At 39.3% G+C, this 18,607-nt stretch overlaps 1 protein-coding gene and 1 long non-coding RNA gene across 2 annotated transcripts in view; one reads left to right on the top strand and one right to left on the bottom strand.

Moving 5' to 3' along the window:
* The window catches only part of Scgdelta (sarcoglycan delta), a 545,288-nt gene that overhangs the window by 1,124 nt on the left and 525,557 nt on the right, over positions 1 to 18,607 (top strand). The window lies entirely within an intron of this gene.
* Positions 1 to 18,607, bottom strand: part of LOC136874941 (uncharacterized) — a 216,593-nt gene that overhangs the window by 137,926 nt on the left and 60,060 nt on the right. Inside the window, exon 2 of the long non-coding RNA XR_010860321.2 lies at positions 15,819 to 15,916. This is a non-coding gene — a long non-coding RNA (uncharacterized lncRNA). The remainder of the gene's footprint in view (positions 1 to 15,818; positions 15,917 to 18,607) is intronic.

Below are 18,607 nucleotides of genomic sequence, written 5' to 3'. Positions count from 1 at the left end.
AGTACAGCTTAGCCGAAATTCTCTTTGCGTATGTACTTTACATGCATGCAAAACAAGTCCATTTCCGTATAGGCCACGTAAGCCCTTGGCAGAGTGGAAGGTATAGGATTCCACTATTCGTAACCTCGTCACTAAGTGTGATAGAGTAATTATAAATTTTCGTTGAGTTCATTTTCTTATGCGAGAGTGTAAAGGAAAAGGAACCGTATATACATCATGTTCTAGGAGTGGGTAAATATGTCATGCAAACAGACATTCCTACAGTACGTTACAGTAACGTTCATTTTTCTTTACACGCACGTATAGCAAAATGAACTCAATGAAAAAATTTCTGATGGACTGCATAGCAATATGTAAGTGGGTCTTAAGGGATATAATAGATAGGCAGAGCACTGTCACATTCTCGATTTTGGCGCAGCAGCGATGATATATATGCCCAGCCGCTTTTTATCCAGGATCTAACATGGTGTTCATTTTTGGTGAAGGCTAAATGAAACTAGCATGTGTCTCTCGATAAGTGGTAATCCACTTTCAAAATGCTTCGACTTTCCTGACGAGAATTTGAACCCATTTTCCCCCCGGTGCCGAGCACGTGTCTACCGCCTCGATTAGACAGTATCTATATATTGCACCCATAAGCGACTTTAAAATGGCACAATATGTATGTGTCTATGTATAGATACATATACATTACTATGTTTTTCGTTGTACGTAAACAAATAACATTAATTTGTACAAACAGAAACGTGACTTTGATGTATTTAACGTTTTATTAGGAGGCTCATAAGTTACGGCTAGTATCTAATTACAGCAAATTTCGTAGCATTTATTTATTGTCATTATCTGAACTTTTATTTACAGACTCAATGTGTAAGCTTATTATCTCCATCCCAGAACCGAATTTTTTAACGGGTATTTTAATTTCACAGCCAAAATGGATGAACAGTGAAATAACATGAGTATAGTGAGTGAAAAATCCTCTAAACGGGAGAGGAAGTGGGACGTAGGCAGTGCTTCCCACCGCAAGCTATTTACTGTGCCTGGTTTGTTGGTTGACAGGCAATACTAAAAAGCATAAATATGCTGGGAGCGGGTGATGCGTGAACACCAATTGGCGCGTAAACTAATAGCTCTGGCTTCGTGTCCCGTAACATTTTTGTGGGGATTATCCATTCCACATAAAATACACTCGATGAGCTCTACAAAGTATTGGGTCTGAAATACATTCACAAACCTCATTGTTTGGTTCATGTCATTTTAATAACGTTATAATGATGATATCACTGCTACTTTCCGTCTGTTGGGAGGAAATCTGATGCAACCTCTTTTGAAATTCATAAATTAAAAGGTATTGTCAAGAATGAAACAGTTAAAGTTGTTATAGTAAGCGATATTCCCAACGAAGCTATCGCCACTTGATGTGCTCATTTCTCGCGTAAATGTTAGATTAAATTCAGTAGATGTTGACATCCCGCCGTCATCAGCATTGAATATTGTTCTCCTCAAACTAACGAGTTCAAAGACCCAGTCTCTGAGCCAGAAATATTTTCCTAAATGAAGTGCATTTTATTTTTGGAAATACCTTGTGCAAGAACATACTACGTGCTTTTGCACTATCTTACCGAGCTTACTTCTTACTAATAGCAAAATCTGGAGTTAACCTCTTAAAATCCTGGACTCGGCAGGTGATTAAACATCGGACTCTGAGGCCGGAAGACCAAATGAAAAGCACCTCCAGCATTATAGCTGAGTGATATGCTCAATTCCGGTCCCGTGGTGTAGGGGTAGCGTGCCTGTCTCTCGCCTGCAGGCCCCGGGTTCGATTCCCAGCCAGGTCAGGGATTTTTCTCTCGACCTGAGGGCTGGTTCGAGGTCCATTCATCCTACGTGATTAGAATTGAGGAGCTATCTGACGGTGAAATGGCGGCCCCGGACTCGAAAGTCCAGAATAACGGCCAAGAGGATGCGTCGTGCTGACCACACGACCCCTCGTAATCTGCAGGCCTTCGGGACAAGCAGCGGTCACTGGGAAGGCTAAGGCCCTTTTAAGTGCGTTAAGTGCTGTGGGGTTTGGTTTTGCTTTTTGGATATCCTCAAAGGATTTTCACTAAAACACCCGTCCTTCCAATCCCGGCCATTGGATGTAGGGTTTTTGGAAAAGAAATTCACTTCCATATGGTTTTATTTCCACATAAAACTGGAGGTACCATGGTTATGATAATGAGAGTCACAAGTCCCTTGAATTTTTAAAAACACTATTACGTATGTAAGTGCAGTGAAGTACATCACATATATATAAGAAGTACCACTGATTTAAAATGATAAGAAATGTATTTACTCCAGTGCACGTATTCTGCTCAAAAATATCTTTTCTAACTTCTGGTGGAACTCTTATCGACTCTGTTGTTACAGAGTGTTAATAAATGCTTTGGCATGTCTCCAGTAGTCTACAGATGTATTGGAAACAGTTTATCGTTTCAAGTGGTTTTATTTCTGCTTCCAAACGCATGTAGTTTGAATTATTCACTTGTCAGTTTACTTTACCATCACGAAGATTATGTAATGTGATCCCTTTGAAGCCAGTCTAGTTATTTTTTGAAGGGATGAAGTTTCGTTCATGGGTAGTTACAGTGAATTAAAAAACACTGAGGAACACTTTCATACTGTATTATAACAGGTTGGCATTATCCTATGCATTTTTAAATATTAATGACTGTGATATCAGAAGTTCGGTTCTTTGGCTGAATTGTGGCTTCAAACCTTTCCCTACAGAGAACCCTTGATTCGATTTTTTACCCGGTCGCGGATTATAATCGTGTCGAATTAATTCCTGTCTCGCAAGGACATCTTCCTTCCAGACATCTCCAGGTCAAATGAAATAAATTCTGGTACAATTACACCATTAAGCATTGAAATTATTTAAAGAGCACTAATGAAATTAAAGTAGAGCCTCTGCGGGTCAGGTGGCAGCGTGCTGGCCTCTCGGCACTGGGTTCCGTGGTTCAAATCGCGGTCACTCCACGTGAGATTTTTCTGGACAAAGCGGAGGCGGGACAGGTTTTTAACCGGGTACTTCGGTTTTCCCTGTCATCCTTCATTCCAGCAACAAAATATAATTTCATTCCATTAATCATTCATTAATCATTGCCCCAGAGGTGTGCGACAGGCTTCGGCAGCCAGCACATTTTCCACCCTCGCCGCTAGAACTGGGCTTTATTCATTCCATTCTCGACCCGGTCAAATGACTGGAAACAGGCTGTGGATTTACAATGGATTTAAAGTCATTAGAAATTGTATAACACCACCTCCCCTACACTGCCGGCCAACATTCTGATGCGTTCCAAAAGCCTGGAATAAATTCCAGACCTCTCCGCAGTGTTCATATGCAGTGATGGAATATGACGCTGTCGATGGTGATTCGTCCGCCGGATGTGGACGTTAAGACTTGAGCAGACCCCTTGGTGCTCTTCGACAGGAGTAGGCTATGTGCCGGCGTCGATTTTCACCCTCTCCCTTCCTACTATCATACATCACGTCATTCATTTCATCTCATTAACTCTTCTGATGAGGTTGACGTCAGGAAAGGCATCCGGTCATTAAAAACTCGCCATGACAGATTCATCTCACCTCATACTCAACCCCGTAGAGAAACGGGTCAAGGGTTGGACAAACTAACTGACACTATTATTATTATTATTATTATTATTATTATTATTATTATTATTATTTCCGATGAGGCCTGCTAAGGACGACGTGCCAATTTCAATTCAGTTCCTCATACTATGTTGTTTTCTCTTCCACTCCTTCCAATGTTCTTTCATCCTTTCACTATGCTGTTTCCTTCTGTCCTCGGACCACTTCGCACCAGGCTTCTTGTTCAATCTTCCTTGGAATCCTTCCATACTTACTAGCCTCTTTCTAAAGATATCTCTGTCCATAGTTTCTCCTTCTCATATTATTTCTTTCTAAATATTTGTTTACTTCTTGCCTTTTTGTCCCAGAGGTACTTGAAAATCCTTTTTGTTAATCTGGAATCATCCATTCTGTAAATATGTCCGAAAAATTGCAATCGCCTTTTTCTTATGGTTTCTGTTATTTTTTCTATGTTCCTGTATATTTCATCATTAGATCTTAATTTCAATACTTCTGTTGTTTTCACATGTCCTAAGATTTTCTCATGATTCTCCTTTCTAGTACCTCAAGTTTATATAATGTATAGTTTAGTACCAGGCATTCACTTGCATATAAGTATTCCGTCTTCACCACTGTAGTGTAGTGTCTTATTTTAAGATTTTTAGATAGACACTTTTTGTTATAAAAATTCTTTGATACCATACGCTCTTTCCATCTTGTGTACCCTTTCTTCTGCTGCAGATTTGTCTAAACCATTTTCTTGAATTATTTCTCCCAGATATTTGAATTTCGTTACTCTATCCACTGGACCAATACCTGTTGCCAAAAATTTTGGAGCATGCTTCATCTTTGTAAAAAAAAATTTAAAATTCTAAAATCAACGAGTTTCAGTGTGGACGTACTGATAGTGAAAAGAATGAGAGAATGTGTTGGGCTCTATTCTATAGAAATTGTTCTGAAACTTTTTAAGAACCAGCGGTTTGTGTATCGAAATATGCGTCCTATAAGAGCTATCTAAAAATGTACCCTGTATGTGTAAGATATTTTCACCCTTAGAAAGGGATGAGTGTGTCCGTCTAATATATTTTACGGACACTTTGACGAAACCTCAAACAGATTCTCTTCTCAACACTGTAAAGGGAGAAAATGTTAAATATGGATCATTTATTCAGTTATGATGCTGTTAATGGCTTAGTAAATTACGCCACAATTCACGTGAATCAAGGAATTACAGCATTGAAACATCATCAAAGCAGTCACTGCCACATTCTAAAGAATTCTGCGCAAAAGGCATGCAAAATTTATCGCGCGGTGTTGAAAAGTCAGTGTTTAAAGTGTTCAATGATTTCTCTTGTTCTGGAAAGTAGCTTGCAGAACTGAAATCCTGCTTTGAATTTTCCGAAGAGTAATTCTTGTCTCTACTATGACACGTACCCCTAAGATGGTTGTCATTGGAAGAATCAGTAACCTATTTGACGAGCTTTGGGCAAATTTATTTTCAAGAAACAGGAGCTGCAAATTTACTGTTAAAAGTGGAGCATAGTCTTTCTGTTCTGCAAGTAATAATCACGTACTGTAGAATGAATTTTCTCCTTAATGAAAAACCTAAGGTCAGATGAGGAAAATCGCATCATGCCTGAAACGTCAAGGGAGAATTGTTTTCTAACTACCGCTTAGAGATATTTAATTCATATAAAAATTCCAATTAAAGATCACCAAATCACACCAGAACTACCACGTTGACCAAAAATGCTGAGTAAGATTTTCATAAAGTATTTTATATTCCTGACCTCTTAAAAATGCTGTAATTCTAACTGAAAACTGTATTCCCTTCATTCGATGGTATAAAACATCATACTGAGTATTTCACATTTAGGTGTCCCAAACAAAAGAAATCAAAACAACTCACCATCTTTCAAAACGTTACCAATTAAACAGAATGTTGTAAAATTGTATAAAATTGAAGTTAAGGATTTTTACATTATGACGGCAGACTTTAAACATGCTTTGTGTGCATGCATTTACACACATTACTTGGGAAATATTATTACACGTTTTATTGTGTTGTTGTTTATGATTGATATTGCACGGTTCCAGTGACACCAAGTGCAGGAGACCGGTTGTCGAAGCTAGACATTCAGGCTTAAATATTTACTGATGTATTTACCTTATATAATAATAATAATAATAATAATAATAATAATAATAATAATAATAATAATAATAATAATAATATCACGTAGGAGAGGTTTGACTTTTTTTAAATATTCTGGACACATTTTTAAGATAGATAATAATAGACTCACAAAAGATTATACAGCACAATAAATTCCCAAAACAGGAGAATAATTTGGTTGGAGAAAACAACAGGGGGCCTGAATGAATTGAACATCAGGGAAGACATCAGGAAAAATCTCAGTCTTCAGGCTCAGCAAATAAACACACATTTGTGGTCAAAACTAGCAGGACTGGTACAAAGTAGTCAGAAGAACGGAAGAGGCAGCACAGTGAATTCATGACGAGATTTTGAAAGAATAGGAAGGCGACAGTTATCAAACCAATGAAAAACTTCCAGCGTGCTCTATGAATGGGCATAACAAAACAAGAAGCGGAATAATAAGAATAAGGAGAACAGCAGCACATAATCTCCTCCCAGTCCTATCCTATCTGTTCTTTCTGTGAGATTTGGGAACCCTAATTAGTAATTAGGACCCGACAGAACAGGTAGGGTCCCTAGGAGCACATTTGGCACTTTCAGGAATATACGCCAGGGAAGAAATAGATAGTAGATCACCAAGGCTAACTCTGTGCGAAATGGAGAGAGGCCATCAAGATGACGGCGAATATTTCCGCCGTTCGCTCCGTGCCGGTAGGGTTGCAGGACAGCACCCGCTGTCGGCATTGTCACACAGAGCACGAAACCCTTGCCCATGTCTTAGGTGTCTGTTCTCACCGGGAGGTATTAAGAAATTCCGACCATCATTCGATACGCCACACTATCGCGAACTCGTTGAGAGATCAGTTTCACGGTGCACGAAGAGGTTTCTGGCCTGCCTACCAATGGCAGTAACAGGCGTATTGACATGATTGCTCTTCAACCAGCTAGCAAGCAAGGACTGTTCGTTGATCCCACGCACGTTGGCCAGCCTGAAGAGGTGGACGTCGAGATGAAGTCGATTTACCAGCAAGTATCACCTTGCCGATATCTTCGTCCATGGACCCATGATCAGTGCTCGAGGCACAATCCCTAAATTTCTCGTACAGATGTTGGATTCTCTTGGTCTCAACCGAACACGACGTCACGACATCACTATCACCGCAATACGAGGTTCAGTAACAATACTTCGCAATAATTTATACAGCATTGATCATACTTTATTTACAAATTAATTTCTGTGCCATGTGTTCTTTGCTACCTTTGCTATCTGACACATTCTAGCAAGTTCAATTTTGAAGACGTACTGTAGTAATTTGTCATCGATATACGTGCTCCTTGTGGCAGCGTCCTCATGCTGGAATTTGTATTAAAAATAAATTCATTTCTAGGGGGCTGCCTTCCGATCATTTTCAACGTTGCGACCGAATATCGTAGCATAACATTACTCACCACAACTACTTCAAGTAGTTACACGGGAAAGAACCACACAGCCATCTTCGGTGACCATAGTTCAAATTTCATGCCAATTATCAAGTGATTAAGAGTGTTCAAACACAAATGCATCCCTCGTTATTATTCTCAGTGCACTATGTAAGTTTCTTTTTCCATCTAAAAATGTAAAGGAATACTGAAATGTCTACAATTCAAATAACACCATTACTTAAGCAGTCATTCCTACTGATGTATGGAGTGACAACATAGATTCTAAGGCCGGTAGTACGGAAAATATGCTGTTCAATAGTAAAAGACCTTTATGAGGGGGATCAGGACAATAAAAATGATGATATGAATCAACTCTCGAACTGAAAATTTTCACCCATATTCAAACGGGCCAAGTAACGTAATGTCGTTTTAGACGCGGTCTGTGGCCCAAATGCTTCAAAGAAAGACCTATGGAATACTTAAAACACTCATGTTTTGGTGTTTAGCCTTCATGAAACATCAAGGTCCGTCAAGAAATGCATATCGAAATTTTGCACTTACATTGTCATTCCAAAGTAAAAAGTCGAACTGAGACGAAGTAGAGTGACCACAGACACACAACTGAAACATTATTGTTACAAACCTGCATTACCGAGCGAGTTGGTCGTGCTGTGAGGGGCGCACAGCTGTGAGGTTACGTTCGGGAGATAATGGGATTGAACCCCACTGTCGGCAGCTGCGAAGAGTGTTCTCCGTGGTTTCCCATTTTCATACAATACAAAGCCGTGGCTTCACATTAATTAATTTCACGGCTTTTCCTTCCCACTTTATGCCCTTTCCCAGCGTCGCCATAAGACCTATCTGTGTCGGTGTGACGTAAAACCAATTGTAGAAAAAGGAATTTTGCTTTATCTTACTTTCTACAAATTTTAATTTCGATATGAACATTGAATTTTCTATATCCTCTAAAACTCAGTGGTTTTGGTATATTGATATGTAATAGCTACTTCTGGCACAGTAAGTAAAGTGGAAGAAACTTACATTACTCCTCATTATATTAGCATGTCTCCTATGGGATCCAACTGGCCTGTGGACTGAGAACCCGACATACATCAACGTGGAGTCGCATTTTATTTCTGTGGAGAACGCAGTAAATTGTAATCATCTTCTTATCAAACACCACTGATCTGCATTTAACGCAGTTGCCCAGGTGGCAGATTCTTTATCTGTTGTTCACCTAGTTTTTTCTTAAATAACCGCAAAGAATTAGGAAATTTAACTAACATCTCCCTTATTTCAGTCATAACTCCTCTTCCTATAAATGAATATTTGCCCCAATTTTTCCTCTTGAATTCCAACTATGTCTTCAAATTGTGATGTTTCCCAGTTTTAAATAACACCACTGAAACGTATTCGTCTACTAATATCATTCCACGCCATCTCTCCACTTCTATCATTGAACATAACACTTAGACGAGTAATTCGTCCCCTTTATCCCAAGACTTCCCAGCCCAAACTCTGCAACATCTCCGTAACGCTACTCTCTTGTCGGAAATCACACAAAACAAATCGAGCTGCTTACCTTTGGATTTTTCCAGTTCTCGAATTAAGTCATCCTGGTGAGGGTCCCACAAACTGGAACCATACTCTAGTTAGGCTAACGAAGGTAATACTTGATCACTTCCATAAAAATTCCAAAACACAAATCCGATTATTCATCGAAATTAAGCGGGGCATGGCTGAGCCGAGTATCACACGATACAAGACATTAGATAGAGCTCTTTCCAGAGAAAGGTTTAAGGATTTCATTGGTTTCCAGGAGAAAGAAAAGAAGGAAATATTGGAGTAACGAAGGAAATGGCATAGTGAAAGAACGAAGAAATACATGACCGAGCTCGATACCTGCAGTCGCTTAAGTGCGTCCAGTATCCAGTATTCGGGAGATAGTAGGTTCGAACCCCTCTGTCAGCAGCCCTGAAAATGGTTTTCCGTGGTTTCCCATTTTCACACCAGACAAATGCTGGAGCTATTCCTTAATTAAGGCCATGGCCGCTTCCTTCCCACTCCTAGCCCTTCCCTGTTCCATCGTCGCCATAAGACCTATCTGTGTCGGTGTGATGTTAAGCATCTAGCAGAAGAAATACTTGAAAGGCAACAACGCAAGGAAAGGGGAAGAAATCATTTACTTTACGTGGTCCACATTTGACTAAGATCAAGGAAAGGAAGAAAGAAAGAAAAAGAACATATGCCCTCGACTACAGTCTTCCGGATCTTTTGATGTGTTCCATCTAGGTTGCCATTGTGCCAAATTTCATTTAGCGTTTGAGCTTCTATCTAGCAACAAAAGTTGAATACTGTTGGATGTGTCCAATGAGTTTATTTCATTTTGTCACCCTACATCGATTTCGCCACCGAAGAATGGCAAGAACAATGTCGTGGATTACCAGAATGTTTTATCGCCTTTAAAAATCGTAGACCGGGCGAGTTGGCCGTGCGGGAAGGGGCGCGCAGCTGTGAGCTCCGCATCCAGGAGATAGTGGGTTCGAACCCCACTGTAGCAGCCCTGAAGATGCTTTTCTGTGGTTTCCCGTTTTCACACCAGGCAAATGCTGGGGCTGTACCTTATTTAAGGCCATGGCCGATTCCTTCCCATTCCTAGGCCTTTCCTGTCCCATTGTCGCCATAAAACCTATCTGTGTCGGTGCGACGTAAAGCATATAGCAACAAATAGCAACAACAAAAAAGTCGAACTAAGTGGTGAACTTACAGTAGAATCATATGTCAGGCCCTGTACCGTTGATACACCGTAGCAACCATGGATAGTTGATGTCATTAGATGCATAATCTTAATCAAGATGATGGTTGATACCAGCTATGGAAGAAAACGCCATTAGAAACTGAAGACTACAGACCTAAGCCAAGGACTTGCCAAGTTCGAGACACCGGGTTATAACTCACATCATGTAGCCTCTTGTGAGAGATAAATTCATACACATCATTGCCTAAAACCCAAGCACTACGACCGACAATTCAGTCTGTTATTGAGAGTCAAAACCGAGAAATTCCCCAACATATTTCGAATTCATCTTACCCATCATAAAGTAAGTAAGAAATATATATATATTTTTTGCTAGTTGCTTTACGTCGCACCGACACAGATAGGTCTTATGGCGACGATGGGACAGGGAAGGGCTAGGAGTGGGAAGGAAGAAGCCGTGCCCTAATTAAGGTACAGCTCCAGCATTTGCCTGGTGTGAAAATGTGAAACCACGGAAAAGCATTTTCAGGGCTGCCGATAGTGGGGTTCGAACCTACTATCTCCCGAATACTGGATACTGGCCGCACTTAAGCGACTGCAGCTATCGAGCTTGGTAAAAGAAAGAAAGAAAGAGAATGAAAGACAGAAAGAAAGAAAGAATGGAAAAAGAAAGAAAGGAAAAATATGCCCTCCGCTACAGACTTTCTGTGTCCGTCACAAACATCTGTAATCGCCAACAGTTACATCATTCCATTTCAATTCAGCGGCATATTAATACATTACTAAAACGTTTATGATATCTTTTTAGTCATTTTATGTACACCGGGTAAATCAGCTACACTATTTTTCCTGAACCTACACAACCTGCTTATAAAGGTAATAAGTAAGACCCTTCTCTATAACACTGCACCATTTTGCTCGTATGTAGAACGGATATTTTTAAGCTTATTTTGGTGAAAACAAATGCAAGAATGACGAGCGAAGCATCCAGTGCAAGTCCAGAGGACAAGGATAATGAGTAATATGAAACAAGAGGATTCTTAAGTTTTGTTCAGTTAAGATTTAATCGAGAACATTTGAAAGTGATTTTCTCGGCTTTAATGCATTTAGCTTTTATGTACGTATAGTAAAGATAGTATAAACGGTATAAAGTTGAAATAATTACCTGTATTACTCCTATACATGCTGTATCTGGAGTAGCCATGTTTATTTCATTATATTGGCATATGTCTTAACGAAAAACACTGATATTTTCGCTTAAATTTCACGACAAAATTGGTGTATTAATAATTCGGGGAATTTCAAAAATCAAATGCAGTAATGAATAGCTACATGTTTATTCTTCAGTGTAGCAAAGTTTGAAATCCATAGGTTTAATTACTTTCCGTATGAGCGTACTTAATAGTGAAGAAAATTAACATTATCAGGACAAGGGGACACATACACGGTACATTACTATTCACATTTCATATTGTTTTACAACACCATTTGCCACACACAAAATCGCGCTTTGATGCTGTTCCCGCACATACTTCGTGAAAGCATATCTAGCACAGACCGCACTGAATCCATGATACCATTCGTGCAGAAACGTCACTGAAATAGTCAATACTACAAAAGTTCATAAACATGAATTGTCCTTAACATTTTTTTTCATTTTTCAGAACGTCGTTGAGGTAGAGCGTCACTTCCCTTCTATCGTGGACACCACTCTATAACCGAAGCTGGTTAGTCCTGAGGGTCATATCTAGTCTGTCCTGTTAAAAGTGCTAAATTGTCTGATAAGGGTACCCGATAAGAGTTTAGTCGTCATTAACTCAATACACAATGGGCTTAGAGAAACTGCTTTTGAGGATGTGTTTACCCTGTAACTGTATCTTCTCCATTCCACCTGGCATTCGAATAACAAGCAAGTGAGAGAAGTCGTGTGGTTTCGTGGTAAGGGGTGTGAGAGGTAAGCAATGCTTCCACGCATGTGCCTATCTCAAGTATCAAGGCTTAACAATAAACACCTGTTCCGTCCGTGGTGAATATTACGAATTGAGGTGTTGTGAAGTTTCAAAGTGGTAGTACAATTGTGCCTAAGTTAAACATTTACTATAAGTACTGCATAATGAACAGCTTAATAACGAACATGGATCTGATTTTTCTGTCACGACTTATGTTTGTAATGAGTATCTGTTACTCCTGCCGCACCTACAAGCTGCCGCGACTTCCCGTCAGACGTGGATAGTATCTTGCGTTTAGTGCGTAATTTCATCATCTCAGAATGTATCGAGAGCACTATAGTACTGATATGTGAAGAAAAGGTGAGACGCCTTTATCTTGGGCACCTCTCTAAGTTGAAGTGATAGTTTGAGGACGAAAGTTATCAAACGTAAAAGAGTAATTATATTTAATAATTAGGTCTTTATATATGTCGGTGGTCTCCTTAACCTGTACAATTAACCAACTTTGAATATATCGTTGGTAGTGTTGGTCTCTGGAAGTGGGAACAATCGAGCTTCCGGAAATAGGAATAGTCTGTCCATCATTCAAATTTCACGGCATGATTACACGTGTCGTTACCTACATATTACCACCCACACATTGCGTGGATAAAACGATCCTTTTTTTTGCTATTTGTTTTACGTCGCACCGACACAGATAGGCCTTTTGGCGACGATCATTTTCAATGCCACAGATTATCTTACTCTCAGGTTGTACATTTTCTCAATTTAAGTGGAACGAAAAATCAGAATAAATATATAGTCAAGGAGAAGTAAAGCAGGCGCGTCTTACCGTGTTTCTATTGATATTTTTGGAGCAAGAACCGCGCGAAACTTGCCATTCACTACTATTTAATTCTACTGCAAGACGGTGCTGTCATCTAGTCAACTGTTTCGAAAACACATCAATCAATCAATCAATCAATCAATCAATCAATCAATCAATCAATCAATCAATCAATCAATACTGATCTGCATTTAGGGCAGTCGCCCAGGTGGCAGATTCCCTATTTGTTGCTTTCCTAGCCTTTTCCTAAATGATTTCAAAGAAATTGGAAATTTATTGAACGTCTCCCTTGGTAAGTTATTCCAATCCCTAACTCCCCTTCCTATAAATGAATATTTGCCCCAGTTTGTCCTCTTGAATTCCAACTTTATCTTCATATTGTGATCTTTCCTACTTTTCTAAACGCCACTCAAACTTATTCGTCTACTAATGCCATTCCACGCCATCTCTCCGCTGACAGCTCGGAACATACCACTTAGTCGAGCAACTCTTCTTCTTTCTCTCAATTCTTCCCAACCCAAACTTCGCAACATTTTTGTAACGCTACTCTTTTGTCGGAAATCACCCAGAACAAATCGAGCTGCTTTTCTTTGGATTTCTTCCTGTCCGTGAATCAGGTAATCCTGATTTCAAATGTAATCCACATAGACGTTATGAGGGTCTGAACATAGGAGCTGTCCGGTTATTCGTCCCCACTCCCTACCTTAACCCTTTACTACATACTGTCAGGCAACATAACTTTTCATCTGTATAAATGGATACAGATTGTGGACAGAGGACACCTTCAACTGTCATTATGGTAATCCACATCACATACGAGTGTTAAACTTTTAGCCCCAGTTAAAAATTACTGGTAGATCTAAAACACTGAACGTAAGTTGGACGTTAAAGCTTGAAATTGTCATTACCAAACGAAAACAAAAAATAATTTATGCAGTAGGGGGATAATACAGTAATACCTTGCTAGGATGGAGTCCGAACCTCGGAACACAAAACACGGCGTTGGCCGTTAAGGACCATTGCCACGGAGAAATCATACGCAGTTATTCATATATCACTAAATCGTAGCATAACTCGAGTTTTTGATCAACACGGAGAGTTTCCTTTACTCGGGTAGCATGGATCTAGATATTCATTCAAGCGTTACGTCCTCATTGATGGTTTGTCAGCAACGAATACCGGCATTCAAGACGTGCACCTACACTAACTAATCATCGGATTACTACGGGTTGCGTAAATACGAGCGTATAGGGGTTGAGGATTGATTCATTCGGTATAACACATCTTTCTTCTTTCTTTCTTAACCAGTTTACCCACCAGGGTTGGTTTCTCCCTCGGTCTCAGCGAGGGGATACCACCTCTACCGCCTCAAGGGCAGTGTCCTGGAGCGTGAGACTTTAGGTCGGGGATACAACTGGGGAGTAGGACCAGTACCTCTCCCAGGCGGACTCGCCTGCTATACTGAACAGGGGCCTTGTGAGGGACGGGAAGGTTGGAAGGGATAGACGAGGAAGAGGGAAAGAAGCGGACGTGTCCTTAAGTTATATACCATCGCGGCATTTGCATGGAGAAGTGGGTAAACACGGAAAACCACTGCAAGGATGACTAAGGGGGCAGTTGAACCCCCTATACTCAGTTGACCTCCAGAGGCTGAGTGGACCCTGTTCCAGTACTCGTACCATGCTTTAAATTTCGTGATAGACATCGGAATCGAACCCGGGCCACCAGTGGTGGCAGCTAATCATACTAAATACTACACCACAGGGGCGGACATTTATTATACATTCTGGGGTATTTTCCCTCGTGCATGTGGGTTCGCGGGAAGATCTGTGCCGCACACATAGACTTGGCTTAGTATCATGAATGGATGCACTTCTTGACTCAAGCCCTATATAGAGAGATGAAATCAAATAGTGAGTGTTCTGTGGCGGTTGACTGTCTGTCGGGTGGTGTGCACATGTAGAGGAGTGAAGTACAGATAAATACAATCAATCCGTGATCAAACCAGAGGAATTAAACAGACGCATCAAAATTCATTCCGTCTAGCCTGCAATGGAAGCCAGAATCTTCGAAGCCGATGACCTGTAGTTGCATTTTCTAGCAGGGAGATGAAAATGGGAGGTAATTATAAAATTTGAAGGAAATATAGGTACTTTAAAATAGATGTTTTAATAAATGCCCACTAGGATTATTAGCTCAGACGGTCAAGCGGTGGTATTTTGAGCTCAAGTTGACGAGTTCGTAACTTCAACTAAACATTGTGTACCCAACATGAGAGTCTACATGGCACTCACTACATGGCGCCCAGAAACGAAAAATAACTCTGCAATTTAAACACTTGATTGTCATACCTTGCCTTGCATTTATTGTACATTTAAGCAGGCGTCGCTCCGGAGATAAAAATTGATTTTTTTTTCATTTTGGTGAAAAATTTTTATGACTGAAATCGAAAAGATTGAGTTTCATTTTTCTTGTCGCGAAGTTATTTCTCTGAATTCAAACAATTTATCACTGCAATAATGCTTTGTTTGCCAATTGTACTTTTACAGTTAAATCCCCTTCTTCTCCCATAATATTCTGCCAAAAGTAACAAAATTTGTATAGTAATGTATCAGAGCTATATTAAGAAACCTGCGTGTGGAATTTTTGATTGTAGAATTTTTTCAAGTAGTAGGGATTTTTAAATCCAAAATTTTAGAACGTAAAAATTACACAAACGTTAGTACGATGCATCTCCTTATATAAATTATGTACAGAAAAATCGATACGTAGTGCTTTTAAAAGGAGTATTATCTACCCAATTACGAATTTGCGTCAAGTTAATTAAATTTCATGAAAAATGAAATTAAAAATTTCAAAATATATTTTGGAAAACTATTAATAAATTGTATATGAAAGAAATTCTTGTTATATCTCTACTTTTATCTAGGTGACATTCCCACAAAGTTTCGTGAAAATCCACACTGAATACTTAGACAAAGTCAATAACAAATTATAACCTAGAAGCAACATGGCATTTGCCCAGAGAAACAAGTTCAAAAATCGAAATTCTATCAAACGTTGATAAATTACCTGCGACATTTTTTGGATATGTAATTATTTTCTTGGAGTCATCACTGCCTGTCGATTAAACTCAGTTGTGCAGCCATATGCCCTTGCAGTTGCCAAACCTGTGTGGAAGAATATATTCATTAAAGCGTGTTTCAGTGGTGATTGATACTATTGCGTGTTGCATGTAAACGCAGGCGTGCATAAGGACAAACACCCACTCCCCTAGCCCCAGAAATGATCTAGATGTGACAAAACTTCCAGAGCAGGCTAGGAATCAAACCCCTTACCCTCTGAGCCAAACGCCGCTACACTGACCATTAAGCAAAAGACTTGGACGTATGATAGAAGGTTTATTTAACCGTATAATGTTCATTGACAGTGCTGTTATTACTGAGGGCCATAAAAGTTATACGAGTGTAATCACGTCTTCAATCAAATTAACAGTTGATCTAAATTAGTCGTTAGCGGTTATTCATGTCAAATTTTGTCCGCTGGATGTACTGTTATGATCGAAATGCAAAAACAGAGGAATCTGTCTATTCGTGAGCAATACTTCCTTCAGACAAATGGTGATTTTAATTCAATTAGTCATTTTTAAGACTAATAGGAACGATCATACACATTTCAGACACTAATAATTACGCTTGATAAGTTATCCAATAATGAAATTAAAATTCTCGTAATGATTAGCAATTTTTAACTCTCGATTACAGTAAACACGCTGGTAGATGAGCTCTATTTATTGGTCCCGATGTACATAAAAGATTTCGTTCGGAATGAGTCCTAACTTACAAGAAAAATGTGGCATATTTTTAGTCGACTTGTGCTCTGATACCATTGCCCGGTTTATTGACTTTCTGATGCATATGTTAATAAAATTTAGTTGAAATACCTGGAAATATTCTAAGACTAGACTTTTAGATTTATCCTAAATAATTCATCGTTTCTTTCAACGTCAGCTTAGTCTAGAATGCAGTCATTTCTAGGATATAGCTGAGTGGAATAGGAATGATGCTTCCCGTTGCACAATCTCAGGGACTCGTGGAGGGTTGATAACGGGAGCTCAGCTCTGTCTTGCTTAGCTTCTGCTTACTGGTACCAGACTTTTCTATTTCGCCATTCCTGTCCGGATTCTCTTGGTTAACTTCAGTTTATTTCCAACTACGACGGTATTAGGATTGTTAGTCCCTAGCACTCTTCCACTTTTATGTGGTTTATAACCCTTTCCTTTCTTTGGTCGACACCTTATTCTAGGAACAATCGGAAGTCATCTTCTTCTTAAGAAAAAGTCGACAACTTTGTTGTTTTAGTATTTGAAACAACAGTCTCTCTTACCACTACCACTTCTTTGTCCATCTCCATTCTCTTTATGTTACCAGGCAGCATCTAAGGACGTTGTGGGAATTTATTTTGTGTTTTTGTTGCCAGCAAAAAACCTCATAGGCCTAGACATTAGATAAGAATGGACGTACTGGAGATATTCACATTAACTACTCTGCGACTACTATGTGTGTGTGTGAGATATATATAGAGAGAGAAAGAGAGAGAGAGAAGGAGGGAGGAAGTAAACACTGCATGTGTAGTCAAGGTTATGATATGCTATTCCGTTTAACATAAGTTATTTAGCAGAAAACATCACAACAAAGTGACCAACGTCAAGTGTTCCCTTTGGAAATTAACCGCAATAAATTACACGCACATCAAATATACAGCGTAATAACCGAGGCTATCAGATACACCCAAATTGATGAAGCTCTAGGAATGAAACGAGAATACAGTTATTAGTGCGCTGTCATGAATTATAAGGAATCTGGCTTTTCTAGAACGAAAATTATTAGATGGAATTTTAATTTTCCAAATGTGAAAAGTATAGCATCGCTATTACAGCAAAGCCTCGTATTTCCCAATGCTCTTCCTATCCACTATTCCCCTTAAGACTGGTCACGCCTCCCAGCCACACATGGATATGCTGTCCATGACAACAATTATCGTTGGGTTCATTTTCTTATGTACTGTATATGTGTGTGAAGGAAAGTGAACCTTTCCGTACCGCGCTGTAGAAATGTACGTTTGCACGACGTATTTACGCCCTCCTACGTGTAATGATTTAAGGTTCATTTTCTTTAACACATTAGCATAGGAAAATGAACACAACGAAAGTTGTATTGATGGATTTCATATCCATATGTAGCTGGAAGGCGTGATCAGCCTTAAGGAGGAAAATGGATAGCAATAGCCTAGGGAGGTACGAGGTTTTTCTATAAAAACGACGATATGAAATATTCGGCATGATTAGGGCAGCCATCTTAGGCATATTTCAATTGTACAAATAGAGAAGTGTCCCGCAGTCTAATAAAGGTCCAAATATTTAACACACTCTCTTCCTTATTTTGTAGCTAGTCCTGCATTATACCTTCTATTATACCTGCAAGAAGAAAACTGCTTCCGTTTTCCAAATTGAGAATTTATTAGTATATGTTGGTTCCATGACTTCTCTTGTGGTGTTATTTCTCTCCAGAGACAAAATACCGTTAAGACATACGGAAATCGAATTGAATCGGTCATTTGGACAAGGGTATATGCCTACAAAAGTATTTTTTCAGACGAAACACAAAACTTAATAAATGTTGAATGAGTGAAACTATCAAAGGTGCATTTTGCCAATATATATAACTAGTAAAGGTCCTTTCGTTCTCATAATACGGATTTCAGATTCCGTTTCTGAAGTGCAAAAAATATTTTTTTGTTTTGTTCCACCATTTTTCAAGTGAATTGAATTTTCTTAGAAATTAAACCCACATTTTTCATCC

The sequence above is a fragment of the Anabrus simplex genome, chromosome 1 (assembly GCF_040414725.1).
Source record: "Anabrus simplex isolate iqAnaSimp1 chromosome 1, ASM4041472v1, whole genome shotgun sequence".
Lineage (NCBI taxonomy): Eukaryota > Metazoa > Arthropoda > Insecta > Orthoptera > Tettigoniidae > Anabrus > Anabrus simplex.
Note: the sequence above shows the minus strand (reverse complement) of the source record. Positions and strands in the feature narration are given on the sequence as shown.